The sequence below is a fragment of the Ranitomeya variabilis genome, chromosome 4 (genome assembly GCF_051348905.1).
Source record: "Ranitomeya variabilis isolate aRanVar5 chromosome 4, aRanVar5.hap1, whole genome shotgun sequence".
NCBI classification, from domain to species: Eukaryota; Metazoa; Chordata; class Amphibia; order Anura; family Dendrobatidae; genus Ranitomeya; species Ranitomeya variabilis.
Window position 1 is genome coordinate 254,562,053 of NC_135235.1, and position 20,561 is coordinate 254,582,613.

At 42.0% G+C, this 20,561-nt stretch overlaps 1 long non-coding RNA gene across 1 annotated transcript in view; it reads left to right on the forward strand.

Moving 5' to 3' along the window:
• Positions 1–8,009, forward strand: part of LOC143768782 (uncharacterized) — a 53,194-nt gene extending 45,185 nt beyond the window's left edge. The window contains exon 3 of the long non-coding RNA XR_013214024.1: positions 7,888–8,009. This is a non-coding gene — a long non-coding RNA (uncharacterized LOC143768782). The remainder of the gene's footprint in view (positions 1–7,887) is intronic.
• The last annotated feature ends 12,552 nt before the right edge of the window (positions 8,010–20,561 follow it).

The following is a 20,561-nucleotide window of genomic DNA, read 5'->3' on the forward strand; positions in this document are numbered from 1 at the left end:
TACAGATAGTTATTGGGGGGATTGATTCCTATAGATATTGAGGGATTGATCCCTACAGATAGTTATTGGGGATTGATCCCTACAGATAGTTATTGGAGGAGATTGATCCCTAGAGATAGTAATTGGGGGGATTGATCCCTATAGTTATTGGGGGGATTGATCCCTATGGATAGATATTGGGGGATTGATCCCTACAGATAGTTATTGGGATGATTGATGCCTATAGTTATTGGGGGATTGATCCCTACAGATAGTTATTGGCGTGATTGATGCCTATAGATAGTTATTGGGGGATTGATCCCTACAGGTAGATATTGGGGGCTTGATCCCTACAGAAAGTTATTGGGGTGATTGATCTCTACAGAGTTATTGGGGGGATTAATCCCTATAGATATTGGGGGATTGATCCTGCCAGATAGTTATTGGGGGATTGAGCCCTACAGATAGTTATAGGGGGGATTCCTACAGTTAGTTATTGGGGAGATTGATGCCTATAGATATTGGGGGATTGGTCCCTACAGATAGTTATTGGGGGGATTGATTCCTATAGATATTGGGGGATTGATCCCTACAGATAGTTATTGGGGGGATTGATTCCTATAGATATTGGGGGATTGATCCCTACAGATCGTTATTGGGGATTGATCCCTACAGATAGTTATTGGAGGAGATTGATCCCTAGAGATAGTAATTGGGGGGATTGATCCCTATAGTTATTGGGGGGATTGATCCCTATGGATAGATATTGGGGGATTGATCCCTACAGATAGTTATTGGGATGATTGATGCCTATAGATAGTTATTGGGGGATTGATCCCTACAGGTAGATATTGGGGGCTTGATCCGTACAGAAAGTTATTGGGGTGATTGATCTCTACAGATAGTTATTGGGGGGATTAATCCCTATAGATATTGGGGGATTGATCCTGACAGATAGTTATTGGGGGATTGAGCCCTACAGATAGTTATAGGGGGGATTCCTACAGTTAGTTATTGGGGAGATTGATGCCTATAGATATTGGGGGATTGGTCCCTACAGATAGTTATTGGGGGGATTGATTCCTATAGATATTGGGGGATTGATCCCTACAGATAGTTATTGGGGGGATTGATTCCTATAGATATTGGGGGATTGATCCCTACAGATAGTTATTGGGGGATTGAGACCTACAGATAGTTATTGGAGGAGATTGATCCCTAGAGATAGTAATTGGGGGGATTGATCCCTATAGTTATTGGGGGGATTGATCCCTATGGATAGATATTGGGGGATTGATCCCTACAGATAGTTATTGGGATGATTGATGCCTATAGTTATTGGGGGATTGATCCCTACAGATAGTTATTGGGGTGATTGATGCCTATAGATAGTTATTGGGGGATTGATCCCTACAGGTAGATATTGGGGGCTTGATCCCTACAGAAAGTTATTGGGGTGATTGATCTCTACAGATAGTTATTGGGGGGATTGATCCCTATAGATATTGGGGGATTGATCCTGACAGATAGTTATTGGGGGATTGAGCCCTACAGATAGTTATTGGGGGGATTGATGCCTATAGATATTGGGGCATTGAGCCCTACAGATAGTTATTGGGGGGAATGATCTCTACAGATAGTTATTGGAGGGGATTGATCCCTAGAGATAGTAATTGGGGGGATTGATCCCTATAGTTATTGGGGGTATTGATCCCTACGGATAGTTATTGGGTGATTGATACATGTAGTTATTGGTGGATTGATCCCTATGGATAGTTATTGGGGGGATTGATCCCTACAGATAGTTATTGGGGGGATTGATCCCTATAGTTATTGGGGGATTGGTCCCTACAGATAGTTATTGGGGGGATTGATCCCTACAGATAGTTATTGGAGGGATTGATACCTATAGTTATTGGGGGGATTGATCCCTATAGATATTGGTGGGATTGATCTCTACAGATAGTTATTGGGGGATTGATCCCTATAGTTAGTTATTGGGGGATTGATCCCTATAGATATTGGGGGGATTGATCCCTACAGATATTGGAGGAATTGATCTCTACAGATAGTTATTGGGGGGGATTGATCCCTTAAGTTATTGGGGGATTGATTGCAATGGATAGTTACTGGGGGATTGATCCCTACAGATACTGAACAGTGATAAGTACTGACACTTAGGCTATGTGCCCACGTTCAGGATTTTTAGCGTTTTTTTTTTAGCATTTTTGCAAAAACGCTTAAAAACGCTTACATAATGCATTCTGCAATTTTTGTGACCATGCTGCGTTTTTTTCCGCAAAAAAACGCATTGCGGAAAAAAACGCAGCATGTTCATTAATTTTGCGGAAAATCTGTGGATTTGCCGCTATAATATTGTATTGGGACGCTCTGGAAAAAAACACGAGAAAAACGCGAGGGGATTTCCTGCGAAAGGAGTCCGGTTTTGATCAGGAAAATTCTTCGAACAATCCTGAACGTGGGCACATAATGTGTTAGTACTTTTATTGTTTCTTGCCCGGTGAATGCTATGTATGGATTCTCTTATCTGCTACGGATACGTTACTGTTTTGGCCATTGTTCCTCCATCCTCGCCGGTTCCAGGACCAGCTGAGGTCACAGGAGTTATTTTTTTGATGACTTCACAAAGAAAATATCCCTATTTTGACAGTCCGGCCATCGGGGACTCGGCCCCATCTATCATTGTCTGGTCCAGGACACATTCCTGGATTGAACATGTTCGGTATTTTGTGTTCGCCCCAATTAAATCATTTCCCACCAAAGTGGAAAAAAAAAAAACAACTTAAAAGAGTTAACACTGAGCGTCCTATATTGTGGGGTGAATTCCTGGTGCTTATTAAAAGCAGATTCATTTGTTCCCAATAAGTTCTCCTGCCAGATATCCAACCTCTGGGGAGTCCGGGTATCTAGGCGGATTCCAAGAAGACCTTTAATTAAAATTTATTTTTCGGGAGGGGAGATTCGTGGGGAGGGCTGGACGCCTTTGAGAACCAATTACTGCCTCCCTTTTTGGCATTTTTAATTGAATATTTGTATTGAAAACAGAAGAAGGAGCCGGGAAGCTGATTAAGAGATCCGGGAAACAATAGATTGCAACGTGCTTTTGACTGAGGATTAGGTCCCTTATTGTCAGAGAGATCAGGGATTGTGCTCCTAGATAATTGGGCGAGAGTCTGTTAAGGCCCCGTCTCACTAAGCGATTTACCAACGATCACGACCAGCGATACGACCTGGCCGTGATCGTTGGTAAGTCGCTGTGTGGTCGCTGGGGAGCTGTCACACAGACAGCTCTCCCCAGCGACCAACGATCAGGGGAACGACTTCGGCATCGTTGAAACTGTCTTCAACGATGCCGAAGTCCCCCTGCAGCACCCGGGTAACCAGGGTAAACATCGGGTTACTAAGCGCAGGGCCGCGCTTAGTAACCCGATGTTTACCCTGGTTACCAAAAAAAACAAACACTACATACTCGCCTTTCGGTGTCCAGGTCCCTTGCCGTCTGCTTCCTGCTCTCACTGACTCCCGGCCGTACACTGAGAGCAGAGCGCAGCGGTGACGTCACTGCTGTGCTCTCACTTCTCGCTGTACGGCCGGCAGTCAGTGAGAGCAGGAAGCAGACGGCAAGGGACCTGACGGACATCAGAAGGCGAGTATGTACTGTTTGTTTTTTTTTACATTTACGCTGGTAACCAGGGTAAACATCGGGTTACTAAGCGCGGCCCTGCGCTTAGTAACCCGATATTTACCCTGGTTACCAGTGAAGACATCGCTGGATCGGTGTCACACACACCGATTCAGCGATGTCAGCGGGGCCTCAACGACCAAAAAAAGGTCCAGGCCATTCCGACACGACCAGCGATCTCGCAGCAGGGGCCTGATCGCTGGTACGTGTCACACATAGCGAGATCGCTATGGAGGTCGCTGTTGCGTCACAAAACTTGTGACTCAGCAGCGATCTCGCTAGCGATCTCGCTATGTGAGACGGGGCCTTTACTTCTGTCTCTGGTTCACTGCTTGGAACTGGACCTGTCCCTAGGACAATTCTGCCAAATTACCAAGTGAAAATATATATCCTGCTCCAAAAGATGATTAAACTACCTGCAATGGTCTAGTGTGCAGAAGTAACACTGCGGGAGATGGGTGCTCAAGGAATAAAGTGTCATGGACTGTACAGTGAGGTTACACTGATGGAATAACTTACAGGGGTCATTCTACAAATGTTCTTATCGGGGGTCTTAGAATATAAATATCCACAAATTCTCATCACTTCCTTTTCTGCTGAGGGGTGTCAGGTGACCACTGCTTTCAGTCAGCTCCTACTGACTGGCTGCAGTGGTGCAATGTTCAGGACACAACGCCACCGCTGCAGCAAGTCAGTAGTTGCTGGTTGGCTGCAGCAGTCAAGCATGCCAATCCCTGTACCGTTAGTGGCCACGCAAGTATGATAAATGGCAAAATGGTAGGTGAGAGGGGGGTCGTCTTATTGATTTTTCATTCGGACGGACCCCGTTCCTTATTGTTAAACCTATGTTCCTGCTCACTTGCTCCAGTGACAGGAAGACGAGAAAGCAGGAATGTGGTCTTTGTGTTTTCTCCTGTGATATCTGCTCTGAGCAAATAGAGGTTTCCCCGTGCTGCTCCTTTTACCCTTCACCTCTGTGAATTAAATTCTGCAGCTTCATCTCCCTCCTCTCCATCTTGAGTATTTTGAGAACAGAGGGCAGCTACAGTTTGCTGGAAGGTGAAAAAGAAACCATTTCCATTTTGTAAAACTTTTTACCCACCTAGTTTCCAATATAAGGAGATTAAAATGACTTATCTAGCGATTATGGGGTACCATGCCAGAGCGGGTACCATGACATTTACCTTTCCTGGGGTCATTTGGATCTTATATGGCAGATTGAATTTCATCTTGACTGTCCACCCAAACTGGACTTTCACCAAGTCGGCTCTGACAGCGTTCCTATCCTGTAATATCACCGGGCAGGGTGGTAAATGGTTAGTGAATGTTTTGGACTCCAGGAAAGTCTGATTACTTCAATATGGGAGAAATATTCCTATCAGCGGGGTGGCAGACATATCGTTTTAATGGACTTCTTGTCATTTCACCTTTATTTACATTCCATAATAATGAAAAAAAAATCACAAAAAAAGTCAATACAAAAAAATCGCAAAACTGATACTAATATGACTCGAAAGCTTAAAGGAGCAGAAGGACCTGTGTTGCTTTATGCATTGGCTCCAAGCGTCTGACACACTGAACAGGCCCAAATTCAAACCATGTGATATTTTCTTGGAGTCATCGGCTTCCAAAACTTTAAATTTTCTGCATTGGAAGAGGTGCATGATGTCACCGCGCTCATCAGAAATTGGCTCTACGCCTTTACGAAACCTATTCTCCAGAGGATGAGAAAGATGATTTAGGTAAGGCGAGAGGTCGGCGCTGTTATTCTAATGATATTGTGAAGGAGGGCGAGGCGTGGAAGGAAGCTTCGATCTCTGCACATGTGTCAGGACAGATCTGCAGAATCCGTCCATCGAGCCGCAGCTGTTTCCTCTGACTGTTTATTGTTCCGCTCCATCCTATAAACGCTCTTGGACGCCTTTGTATAAATGTTGTTTTTTTCAATAAAGTTTGTTTGGACGAAGTAAACAGATGTCATTGAAACAATGTTGTGGAGCATGGACTGTTCTGTAATGAGCAAGTGCTGCTAATTAAAGGGAAATTACTTATATATTTATCTTATCGCAAGTCATGTGGAGATTGGAGGGTCCCCATCAGCTTGGACCCCCACCACATACCTATTTAAAGGAATCACACTGCATTTAAAGCATTGTTTGAAAGCTCCCTATGCATTATGTCTCTATATGGGATAATGGAAATTGTGTTGATAGGAGGTAGTTTAGGTCCAGGGTCTGTGTTACAGGGAGATAGTAAACACTAGTGATCAGGTCAAGAAACCCAACTCTGCTTCTATGTCCCCTGGTCACACACTTTTCTTTTAAGATGTCCACAAACATGAAGACCCCTGACCCTGCACAAATTGGCCATATCCTGCTATAATCATCTAATGGCCCAATGCCTAGACGCAGTGCTAGCTGTATTAACAGCAGCACCATTCACACTGCTTGTTCAACGCAGGGAAGAGCGGTGATAAAAAGACATCAGGACTGGCCCATCGGAGGACCGAGGAATCTCCGGTGGGCCCAGGAACTGGCACCTGCTGTAACAGGAAAGTGTGTCGGTGATCTCCCGGGTTGTCTAACTCTGGGAGTAGCGGTGACATAAAAAGTCATCAGGTTCTGTCCCTTACAAATAGTGAACGGCAGTCTTCAGCAGGCGAGTGTCAGCAGTCATGGGCACACTGCTCCCCCAGGTTCACTAATGCTACATACTGCTCTCTGCTACTCCCAGCGTTAGACAACCCGGGAGAACAGTACGCGCATCTCTATTGACACACTCGCCCACTGAAGACTGACGTTCACTTTTTGTAAGGGACAGAACAGCCTGATATCTTTTTATGTCACTGCTACTCCCAGAGTTAGACAACCCGGGAGAGCGGTGTACGCATGTGTGGCACCCCAGGAGTTCGGGTAAAACAGTAGTGCTGCCTTCCTCTCGGTGAGGGTAGTGCTATGCCTGGAAACAAGAGGGATCTCTTTGGTAGGTAAATCACACACACAACACCTTCTGAATCCAGGCCAGGAGGGGGAGCTCAAAACCCTGTTTTAGGGCAGCTTCCCTGTATAAAGATCCTGGTCTGGAGGAGGAGCTAGTTTTGTTTGGATCAGACAGTCTGGAGAGCAGACAGGAAAGGAGCAGAGGAGAGATTCTAGGGCTCAAGGAGGCTGCAAGTAGGCCTCCGAGGAGCCAAAGCGCAGAAACCGGGTACCGGGAGCCCAAGGCTAGAGTGGAACTGTAGGACACCTAGCAGAACCGGAGGGCACAGAACTACAAGTGTATTGCCCAAATTAAGCCTGTGGTACAGCAGCACCCTGGAGCCTGGAGTCACCGTGCAGAGACCCCAGAAGGAACGTCTCAAGCTGCCTACCATACAGGTACCTGTCCCAGGACAGGGGAAAGAACCAGGACCTTGTTAGGACATTACAGATATCAAGGGACTATAGCAAGCGTGCAGTGGAAGGCTCCCAACCTGACTTGCCAAGGGGATTCCACTTGTTTCCGGGCTGCCTGGACTCCTAATGTACCTGTTGCCGGTACCCTGGACTGTGGCCTGCCAACTACAGTAAACCAGGTAAAGACTTTACAAGTTGTGTCCTTTTCTCATTGACCAGCAAACACCATTATCACCATACACTCTAGGACCCCTGGGGACCCCGCTTCACTTGTGGGAAGCGTCACCATCATTGCTACAACAACATCCTACAGAGGACCCCTTTAAAGCAACGTTGGTCCCCCTATTGACCGAACACCACAGGTGGCATCAGAACAGACTTATTCACAATTTCCCTTTAAAGACCGTTCCCTTTTACAGTGAGTCCCAGGGCCACGGACCGGGTCGCAGCCACCGTGACATCCCCTTTAATAGCCGACCGGACCCCGTACCGAGTACCCTGTCCTGGCGGGTGACTCACATGATCGCTGACACACTTCGCTTTTCCAGCAAGTGCCAGTGACTGGGCCCACCGGAAAATCCTCCGATCCTCCCTCCGGTGGGTCAGTCCGACCCTGCCTAGACTAGACACAATTGTACAAAGAATACATACACACTGGTTTTCACCCAAGAATGTTTTATTCACTGACAGCAAGCTGAGCTACTAATGTACTTAGCTCAAGGAGGATGGTTTTAACTGGTTACCATTATCACAAATCCTCGGTTGTAAGAAGTGTTATGTATGTGCAATTAAAACCGTGTCCATTCACAGCCAGCAAGCAAGCAAAGATCTGGAGCCTGTGGAGGAGATGTAGCACAAAGTATATTGGAAAGTTTCAGAACTTCTCATAAGGCAGTAATTATTCTTCATAGAAGAAATATTGGAGAACTCCTTTGGTGTGGTAATTATTATTATTATTTATTTATATAGCACCATTGATTCCATGGTAATATGATAGATGACTCGATAGTTAGCTGTGTAAAGTATGGTGGATCAGTGGACGTTCTGGACCATTGTACTTTCTGCATGTCAGTATGGATCTGGATTACAGGCTGAGAGCTTAGTAAGGTTGACGACTGATGATACCTGACAGGAATGATTCTGACATTCTTGCCCCCAGCCAGCTCTGATAATAGGATTAAGTTGTCTTTCCTTGTCAGATCAGGGAGTCATTACATGGGGGGAAGTTTTCTGAGCCTGGTGGGGAGAGATGAGAGGATCGGATGAATGATGTTGACTTCAAGGATTTTTGTTCATCATTATCTCAATCAATGTTAGAAGAATGAATAGAAAAATTGCCTGGACGTGTCCAGAGACCCCAAGACCCTCTTCCGATTCAGTCCAGTCACATGACACGATGGGAATGGAACCAAAGATTTCTTTTCCCCTAATGTTAATCCTTTAATTCTTTCAACTAGTAACAATCTCTACATTTATCTATTCCAAAGGTGCAAAGATGAAGCTAGAGGGTGGAAAAGATAGTAAATATGGTTATAGGATGGAGATTTATACAACACTGATGTTCTAAAGCAAAAAACTATAATAATAATCTTTATATAGCACCGACATATACCGCATAATTTTACAATTCTGAGGATTCATGTACAATCAGAGGTTACAGAACGACACATTATTCCACTGTTCAATCGTGAATATTTCTATAAGGAAATTGTGGGACACGAGCTGAAAAGGGCTCGTATTGTACAGTCCTGCAATTTTTAATAACAAAATAAAGTTGTACATGAGAAGCTCCTATGTACAAGAATATAACTACTATAATACTGCTCCTATGTACAAGAATATAACTACTATAATACTGCCCCCTATGGACAAGAAAATAACTACTATAATACTGTCCCGTATGTATAAGAATATAACTACTATAATACTGCTCCTATGTACAAGAATATAACTACTATAATACTGCCCCCTATGGACAAGAAAATAACTACTATAATACTGTCCCGTATGTATAAGAATATAACTACTATAATACTGCTCCTATGTACAAGAATATAACTACTATAATACTGCCCCTATGTACAAGAATATAACTACTATAATACTGCTCCTATGTGCAAGAATATAACTACTATAATACTGCCCCGTATGTACAATAATATAACTACTATAATACTGCTCGTATGTACAAGAATATAACTAGTATAATACTGCCCCTATGTACAAGAGTATAGCTACTATAATACTGCTCCTATGTACAAGAATATAACTACTATAATACTGCTCTTATGTACAAGCATATAACTACTATAATACTGCTCCTATGTACAAGAATATAACTACTATAATACTACCTCTATGTACAAGACTATAACTACTATAATACTGCTCCTATATACAAGAATATAACTACTATAATACTGCTCCCTATGTACAAGAATATAACTACTATAATACTGCTCCTATATACAAGAATATAACTACTACAATACTGCCCCTATGTACAGGAATATAACTACTATAATACTGCCCCTATGGACAAGAATATAACTACTATAATACTGCCCCCTATGTACAGGAATATAACTACTATAATACTCCCCCTATCGACAAGAATATAACTACTATAATACTGCCCCCTATGTACAGGAATATAACTACTATAATACTGCTCCTATGTACAAGAATATAACTACTATAATACTGCTCCTATGTACAGGAATATAGCTACTATAATACTGCTCCTATGTACAAGAATATAACTACTATAATACTGCTCTTATGTACAAGCATATAACTACTATAATACTGCTCCTATGTACAAGAATATAACTACTATAATACTGCCGCAATGTACAAGAATATAACTACTATAATACTACCTCTATGTACAAGACTATAACTACTATAATACTGCTCCTATATACAAGAATATAACTACTATAATACTGCTGCCTATGTACAAGAATATAACTACTATAATACTGCTCCTATATACAAGAATATAACTACTACAATACTGCCCCTATGTACAGGAATATAACTACTATAATACTGCCCCTATGGACAAGAATATAACTACTATAATACTGCCCCCTATGTACAGGAATATAACTACTATAATACTCCCCCTATCGACAAGAATATAACTACTATAATACTGCCCCCTATGTACAGGAATATAACTACTATAATACTGCTCCTATGTACAAGAATATAACTACTATAATACTGCTCCTATGTACAGGAATATAGCTACTATAATACTGCTCCTATGTACAAGAATATAACTACTATAATACTGCTCTTATGTACAAGCATATAACTACTATAATACTGCTCCTATGTACAAGAATATAGCTACTATAATACTGCCGCTATGTACAAGAATATAACTACTATAATACTACCTCTATGTACAAGACTATAACTACTATAATACTGCTCCTATATACAAGAATATAACTACTATAATACTGCTCCTATATACAAGAATATAACTACTACAATACTGCCCCTATCTACAGGAATATAACTACTATAATACTGCCCCTATGGACAAGAATATAACTACTATAATACTGCCCCCTATGTACAGGAATATAACTACTATAATACTCCCCCTATCGACTAGAATATAACTACTATAATACTGCCCCCTATGTACTGGAATATAACTACTATAATACTGCTCCTATGTACAAGAATATAACTACTATAATACTGCTCCTATGTACAGGAATATAGCTACTATAATACTGCTGCTATGTACAAGAATATAACTACTATAATACTGCCGCCTATGTACAAGAATATAACTACTACAATACTGCCCTATGTACCAGAATATAACTACTATAATACTGCTCCTATGTACAAGAATATAACTACTATAATACTTCCCCTATGTACAGGAATATAACTACTATAATATTATCCATATGTACAGAATATAACTACTATAATACTGCCCCTATGTACAAGAATATAACTACTATAATATTGTCCATATGTACAGAATATATCTACTATAATACTGCTCCTATGTACAAGAATATAACTACTATAATACTCCCTCTATGGACAAGAATATAACTACTATAATACTGCTATGTGCAAGAATATAACTACTATAATACTGCTCCTATGTACAAGAATATAACTACTATAATACTCCCTCTATGGACAAGAATATAACTACTATAATGCTGCTTCTATGTACAAGAATATAACTACTATAATACTGCCCCTATGTACAAGAATATAACTACTATAATACTGCCCCATGTACAGGAATATAACTACTATAATACTGCTCCTATGTACAGGAATATAACTACTATAATACTGCTCCTATGTACAGGAATATAACTACTATAATACTGCCCCCTATGGACAAGAATATAACTACTATAATACTGCTCCTATGTACAAGAATATAACTACTATAATACAGCCTCTATGTACAAGAATATAACAACTATAATACTGCCCCTATGGACAAGAATATAACTACTATAATACTGCTCCTATGTACAAGAATATTACTGCTATAATACTGACCCTATATACAAGAATAAAACTACTATAATACTGCTCCGATGTACAAGAATATAACTACTATAATACAGCCCCTATGGACAAGAATATAACTACTATAACACTGCCTCTATGTACAAGAATATAACTACTATAATACTTCCTCTTTGGACAAAAATATAACTACTATAATACTGCTCTCTATGTATAAGAATATAACTACTATAATACTCCCTCTATGGACAAGAATATAACTACTATAATACTGCCCCTATGTACAAGAATATAACTACTATAATACTGCCTCTATGGACAAGAATATAACTACTATAATACTGCTCCCTATGTATAAGAATATAACTACTATAATACTCCCTCTATGTACAAGAATATAACTACTATAATACTGCCTCTATGTACAAGAATATAACTACTATAATACTGCTCCCTATGTACAAGAATATAACTACTATAATACTGCCCCTATGTACAAGAATATAACTACTATAATGCACATTGGATATTTTATTTTCTACTTCCTGGAGGTCAATAAATTGATATTCTTTCTTATACCTGCCCATTCCTCCACGTGGGGTGGTGTGCAGGACGTACTGCGGAGTGTTTCTGTGACAGTATATTTTCTATAACCTCTTATACGGCTCTCAGTTTTCACATAAACACCTACATTCCCAGTATAAAAACATTCCTCATCTTCAGTGGAGCGGCTCTGCCCCTATGTATTGGGATCATTACTCCGGGGACTCTCATTGCCCCCTTATCAGCCTTCATCCTATTTGTCTGAATCTGTTTAATTAGTATATAAAATCTGAAAACTTTTCCTGTGTTTACCAAAGACATAAATACCTCTCCAATTGTAAAGCCCTGAAATGACTGTTTTTGCAGTATGTTGACCTGTGCGGTATGAAATGTCCTGGGTGGTCTCCTGATAGGGGTCTTACGTTGGCTGCAGAAATATTTACAGTGTGAAGCATGCCATGTTATTGGTGTCTCTTTCGGTCACCGGCTCTGCTGGCACCAGAAATGTTTAGTGAGTGTCTGACGAGCGCCCGCTCTGCCCATGTTCTCTACTCCTCAGTGACACAATGTAGCAATGATTAGACATATAGATACTTCCATCCTGACACTGGCGGCCCTATGTCTGGAGGGCAGAGCCCCTGATGACGCTTGTGGCGCTGCATTTAGAGTTTTACGCAAGACAGTAAAATATGACATTATCCTGTATTTAGATAATGACGATTCTGCTCAGAACATAGTATGTCATGATTCTCAATGGCGAGAGAACATAGCCCAGCATATATGAGAACTAGCTCTTGGAAGATGGAAACTATACTGACCATGAACTAAACCTGCCGCACAACTAGAAGTGGCCGGGTAGCATGCCTACGTTTTTTTATCCCTAGATGCCCAGCGCCAGCCGGAGAACTACCTAATCCTAGCAGAGGAAAAGACAGTCCTGGCTCACCTCTAGAGAAATTTTCCCAAAAGGCAGACAGAGGCCCCCACATATATTGGCGGTGATTTTAGATGAAATGACAAACGTAGTATGAAAATAGGTTTAGCAAAAATCGAGGTCCGCTTACTAGATAGCAGGAAGACAGAAAGGGCACTTTCATGGTCAGCAGAAAACCCTATCAAAACACCATCCAGAAATTACTTTAAGACTCTAGCATTAACTCATAACACCAGAGTGGCAATTTCCGCTCACAAGAGCTTTCCAGACACAGTAACGAAACAGCAGCTGTGAACAGGAACAAAATGCAAAAATACACAAGGACAAAAGTCCAACTTAGCTGGGAGTTGTCTAGTAGCAGGAACATGCACAGAAAGGCTTCTGATTACATTGTTGACCGGCATGAAACTGACAGAGGAGCAAGGTTATATAGCGACTCCCACATCCTGATAGGAGCAGGTGAACAGAGGGGATGATGCACACAAGTACAATTCCACAAGTGGCCACCGGGGGAGCCCAGAATCCAATTTCACAACAGTACCCCCCCCCCTCAAGGAGGGGGCACCGAACCCTCACCAGAACCACCAGGGCGATCAGGATGAGCCCTATGAAAGGCACGGACAAGATCGGAGGCATGAACATCAGAGGCAGTGACCCAAGAATTATCCTCCTGACCGTATCCCTTCCATTTGACCAGATACTGGAGTTTCCGTCTGGAAACACGAGAGTCCAAGATCTTTTCCACAACGTACTCCAACTCACCCTCAACCAACACTGGAGCAGGAGGCTCAACGGAAGGCACAGCCGGTACCTCATACCTGCGCAACAATGACCGATGAAAAACATTATGAATCGAAAAGGATGCAGGGAGGTCCAAACGGAAGGACACAGGGTTAAGAATCTCCAATATCTTGTACGGGCCGATGAACCGAGGCTTAAACTTAGGAGAAGAAACCCTCATAGGGACAAAACGAGAAGACAACCACACCAAGTCCCCAACACAAAGCCGAGGACCAACACGACGACGGCGGTTGGCAAAAAGCTGAGTCTTCTCCTGGGACAACTTCAAATTGTCCACCACCTGCCCCCAAATCTGATGCAACCTCTCCACCACAGCATCCACTCCAGGACAATCCGAAGATTCCACTTGACCGGAGGAAAATCGAGGATGAAACCCCGAATTACAGAAAAACGGGGACACCAAGGTGGCAGAGCTGGCCCGATTATTGAGGGCGAACTCCGCCAAAGGCAAAAAAGCAACCCAATCATCCTGATCCGCAGACACAAAACACCTCAAATATGTCTCCAAGGTCTGATTAGTCCGCTCGGTCTGGCCATTAGTCTGAGGATGGAAAGCAGACGAAAAAGACAAATCTATGCCCATCCTAGCACAGAATGCCCGCCAAAATCTAGACACGAATTGGGTCCCTCTGTCAGAAACGATATTCTCCGGAATACCATGCAAACGAACAACATTTTGAAAAAACAGAGGAACCAACTCGGAAGAAGAAGGCAACTTAGGCAAGGGAACCAGATGGACCATCTTAGAGAAACGGTCACACACCACCCAGATGACAGACATCTTCTGAGAAACAGGCAGATCCGAAATAAAATCCATCGAGATGTGCGTCCAAGGCCTCTTCGGGATAGGCAAGGGTAACAACAATCCACTAGCCCGAGAACAACAAGGCTTGGCCCGAGCACAAACGTCACAAGACTGCACAAAGCCTCGCACATCTCGTGACAGGGAAGGCCACCAGAAGGACCTTGCCACCAAATCCCTGGTACCAAAGATTCCAGGATGACCTGCCAACGCAGAAGAATGAACCTCAGAGATGACTCTACTGGTCCAATCATCAGGAACAAACAGTCTACCAGGTGGGCAACGATCAGGTCTATCCGCCTGAAACTCCTGCAAGGCCCGCCGCAGGTCTGGAGAAACGGCAGACAATATCACTCCATCTTTAAGGATACCTGTGGGCTCAGAATTACCAGGGGAGTCAGGCTCAAAACTCCTAGAAAGGGCATCCGCCTTAACATTCTTAGAACCCGGTAGGTAAGACACCACAAAATTAAACCGAGAGAAAAACAACGACCAGCGCGCCTGTCTAGGATTCAGGCGCCTGGCAGACTCAAGGTAAATTAAATTTTTGTGGTCAGTCAATACCACCATCTGATGTCTGGCCCCCTCAAGCCAGTGACGCCACTCCTCAAAAGCCCACTTCATGGCCAAAAGCTCCCGATTCCCAATATCATAATTCCGCTCGGCGGGCGAAAATTTACGGGAAAAAAAAGCACAAGGTCTCATCATGGAGCAGTCGGAACTTCTCTGCGACAACACCGCCCCAGCTCCGATTTCAGAAGCGTCGACCTCAACCTGAAAAGGAAGAGCAACATCAGGCTGACGCAACACTGGGGCGGAAGAAAAGCGGCGCTTGAGCTCCCGAAAGGCCTCCACAGCATCAGGGGACCAATCAGCAACATCAGCACCCTTCTTAGTCAAATCAGTCAATGGTTTTACAACATCAGAAAAACCAGCAATAAATCGACGATAAAAGTTAGCAAAGCCCAAAAATTTCTGAAGACTCTTAAGAGAAGAGGGTTGCGTCCAATCACCAATAGCCTGAACCTTGACAGGATCCATCTCGATGGAAGAGGGGGAAAAAATGTATCCCAAGAAGGAAATCTTTTGAACCCCAAAAACACACTTAGAACCCTTCACACACAAGGAATTAGACCGCAAAACCTGAAAAACCCTCCTGACCTGCTGGACATGAGAGTCCCAGTCATCCGAAAAAATCAGAATATCATCCAGATACACAATCATAAATTTATCCAAATAATCGCGGAAAATGTCATGCATAAAGGACTGGAAGACTGAAGGGGCATTTGAAAGACCAAAAGGCATCACCAAATACTCAAAATGGCCCTCGGGCGTATTAAATGCGGTTTTCCACTCATCCCCCTGCTTGATTCGCACCAAATTATACGCCCCACGGAGATCAATCTTAGAGAACCACTTGGCCCCCTTTATACGAGCAAACAAATCAGTAAGCAGTGGTAACGGATATTGATATTTAACCGTGATTTTATTCAAAAGTCGATAATCAATACACGGCCTCAAAGAGCCGTCTTTCTTAGACACAAAGAAAAAACCGGCTCCTAAGGGAGATGACGAAGGACGAATATGTCCCTTTTCCAAGGACTCCTTTATATATTCTCGCATAGCCGCGTGTTCAGGCACAGACAGATTAAATAAACGACCCTTAGGGTATTTACTACCCGGGATCGAGTCTATGGCACAATCGCACTCCCGGTGCGGAGGTAGTGAACCAACCTTGGGTTCTTCAAAAACGTCACGAAAGTCAGACAAGAATTCAGGAATCTCAGAGGGAATAGATGATGAAATGGAAACCAAAGGTACGTCCCCATGAGTTCCTTTACATCCCCAGCTTAACACAGACATAGCTCTCCAGTCGAGGACTGGGTTATGAGATTGCAGCCATGGCAATCCCAGCACCAAAACATCATGTAGATTATACAGCACCAGAAAGTGAATAACCTCCTGGTGATCCGGATTAACACGCATAGTCACTTGTGTCCAGTATTGTGGTTTATTACTAGCCAATGGGGTGGAGTCAATCCCTTTCAGAGGTATCGGAGCCTCCAATGGCTCCAAATCATACCCACAGCGTTTGGCAAAGGACCAATCCATAAGACTCAAAGCAGCGCCAGAGTCGACATAGGCGTCCGCGGTAATAGATGACAAAGAACAAATCAGGGTCACAGATAGAATAAACTTAGACTGTAAAGTGCTAATTGAAACAGACTTGTCAGGCTTCTTAGTACGCTTAAAGCATGCTGATATAACATGAGTTGAATCACCACAATAGAAGCACAACCCATTTTTTCGTCTAAAATTCTGCCGCTCGCTTCTGGACAGAATTCTATCACATTGCATATTTTCTGGCGTTTTCTCAGTAGACACCGCCAAATGGTGCACAGGTTTGCGCTCCCGCAGACGCCTATCGATCTGAATAGCCATCGTCATGGACTCATTCAGACTCGCAGGCACAGGGAACCCCACCATAACATCCTTAATGGCATCAGAGAGACCTTCTCTGAAAATCGCCGCCAGGGCGCACTCATTCCACTGAGTAAGCACAGACCATTTGCGGAATTTTTGGCAGTATATTTCAGCTTCATCTTGCCCCTGAGACAAGGACATCAAGGCCTTTTCCGCCTGAAGCTCTAAATGAGGTTCCTCATAAAGCAACCCCAAGGCCAGAAAAAACGCATCCACATTGAGCAACGCAGGATCCCCTGGTGCCAATGCAAAAGCCCAGTCTTGAGGGTCGCCCCGGAGCAAGGAAATTACAATCCTGACCTGCTGTGCAGGGTCTCCGGCAGAGCGAGACTTCAGGGACAAAAACAATTTGCAATTATTTTTAAAATTTTGAAAGTGAGATCTATTCCCCGAGAAGAATTCAGGCAAAGGAATTCTAGGCTCAGACATAGGTGCATGAACAACAAAATCTTGCAAATTTTGTACCTTTGTGGCGAGATTATTCAAACCTGTAGCTACACTCTGAAGATCCATTTGAAACAGGTGAACACAGAGCCATTCAAGGATTAGAAGGAGAGAAAGAGAGGAAGGCTGCAGTATAGGCAGACTAGCAAGTGATTCAATTAAGAGCACACTCAGAACTAGAGGAAAAAAAAAAAAAAAAAAATTGTAGCAGACTTCTTTTTTCTCTCCTTTCTCAGCCAGTAATTTAACCCTTTTTTTTGGCCGGTCAAACTGTCATGATTCTCAATGGCGAGAGAACATAGCCCAGCATATATGAGAACTAGCTCTTGGAAGATGGAAACTATACTGACCATGAACTAAACCTGCCGCACAACTAGAAGTGGCCGGGTAGCATGCCTACGTTTTTTTATCCCTAGATGCCCAGCGCCAGCCGGAGAACTACCTAATCCTAGCAGAGGAAAAGACAGTCCTGGCTCACCTCTAGAGAAATTTTCCCAAAAGGCAGACAGAGGCCCCCACATATATTGGCGGTGATTTTAGATGAAATGACAAACGTAGTATGAAAATAGGTTTAGCAAAAATCGAGGTCCGCTTACTAGATAGCAGGACAGAAAGGGCACTTTCATGGTCAGCAGAAAACCCTATCAAAACACCATCCAGAAATTACTTTAAGACTCTAGCATTAACTCATAACACCAGAGTGGCAATTTCCGCTCACAAGAGCTTTCCAGACACAGTAACGAAACAGCAGCTGTGAACAGGAACAAAATGCAAAAACACACAAGGACAAAAGTCCAACTTAGCTGGGAGTTGTCCAGTAGCAGGAACATGCACAGAAAGGCTTCTGATTACATTGTTGACCGGCATGAAACTGACAGAGGAGCAAGGTTATATAGCGACTCCCACATCCTGATAGGAGCAGGTGAACAGAGGGGATGATGCACACAAGTACAATTCCACAAGTGGCCACCGGGGGAGCCCAGAATCCAATTTCACAACAATAGTACATAGAAGGTATCAAATGTAGACCATGCCGGTATAACTGGGGTACCTCCTCTATGTAATTCTATATATACAGCTGGTATAACCTGGGTATCTCCTCTATGTAATTCTATATATACAGCTGGTATAACCTGGGTATCTCCTGTGTATAATTATATATGTACAACTGGTATAACCTGGATATCTCCTGTATATAATTCTATATGTACAGCTGGTATAACCTGGGTATCTCCTCCATGTAATTCTATATATACAGCTGTTATAACCTGGGTATCTCCTCCATGTAATTCTATATATACAGCTGGTATAACCTGGGCATCTCCTGTATATAATTCTATATGTACAGGTGGTATAACCTGGGCATCTCCTGTATATAATTATATACGTACAGCCGGTATAACCTGGGTATCTCCTCCATGGAATTCTATATATACAGCTGGTATAACCTGGGTATCTCCTCTATGTAATTCTATATATACAGCTGGTATAACCTGGGTATCTCCTGTGTATAATTATATATGTACAACTGGTATAACCTGGATATCTCCTGTATATAATTCTATATGTACAGCTGGTATAACCTGGGTATCTCCTGTATATAATTCTATATGTACAGCTGGTATAACCTGGGTATCTCCTCCATGTAATTCTATATATACAGCTGTTATAACCTGGGTATCTCCTCCATGTAATTCTATATATACAGCTGGTATAACCTGGATATCTCCTGTATATAATTCTATATGTACAGCTGGTATAACCTGGGTATCTCCTCCATGTAATTCTATATATACAGCTGTTATAACCTGGGTATCTCCTCCATGTAATTCTATATATACAGCTGGTATAACCTGGGCATCTCCTGTATATAATTCTATATGTACAGCTGGTATAACCTGGGCATCTCCTGTATATAATTATATACGTACAGCCGGTATAACCTGGGTATCTCCTCCATGGAATTCTATATATACAGCTGGTATAACCTGGGTATCTCCTCTATGTAATTCTATATATTATTCATATAAACTTTATTTTGAAAAAAGATAAAAATTAGTAAATATTAAAAATGTAACCATGAGCCACTTTCGTATGTTTCATGGATGTGAGTCATCGAAATTTCAAGTTAGAGGAATTGACAGGGTCTTCCCCGGTATACGAGGGGGAAATTGGAAAATAATTTTGGCACAAAGGGAATCACTGTGGATTTTTAAATTGAATACAATTGCTCCGTATGGCCTAAATGACCATAATAGTTTTGTCCCATTCCTTCCCATATAAATGATTGTTATTTTTTTTGGACCCTTGATATAATTAATTTATGTTGATATCATGGTATGGGGTATTGTTCTGCCATTCTGAGTTCTGTTACCACCATGTTTGCAGTTCGAGGTTGTTGCTAAGTACATTTTAACTTATGGATTCATATATATTTACAATTTTAAGTATTCGCTAGTCCTCTGTTATGTGGGTAGCTTGCTTTGTTTATGTTGTATGTGTTTATATTTTATTTTAATTTTCTTCTTTGTTTTTGCAGAGGCTTATTTTGTGCCATTGGTCATGTCCACCTTTAGATTTGATTATGGGATGATTGCCACATAGTATCAGGATGCTTCATTTTGCTATATGTACTTGTGGACTCACGTGGCATACACTCATATACTTGTGGTATATTTATATTGTTAGTTTTACATGTTATATTTTTGCATGTTTGCTATGTTTACAACATTTACCACTATAATATTACTGCATTTTGTCTATTTTTTATTCTTATTTTTATTATTATTATTATTATTTATTATTCTATTATTTTTATTCTTATTTTTATTATTATTATTATTATTATTATTATTATTATTATTATTATTATTCACATCTATTTAATATTTCTTTATTAATCGTTTTAGTTTGTGCTTACCTTTATGGACTTTATTGTCCCTA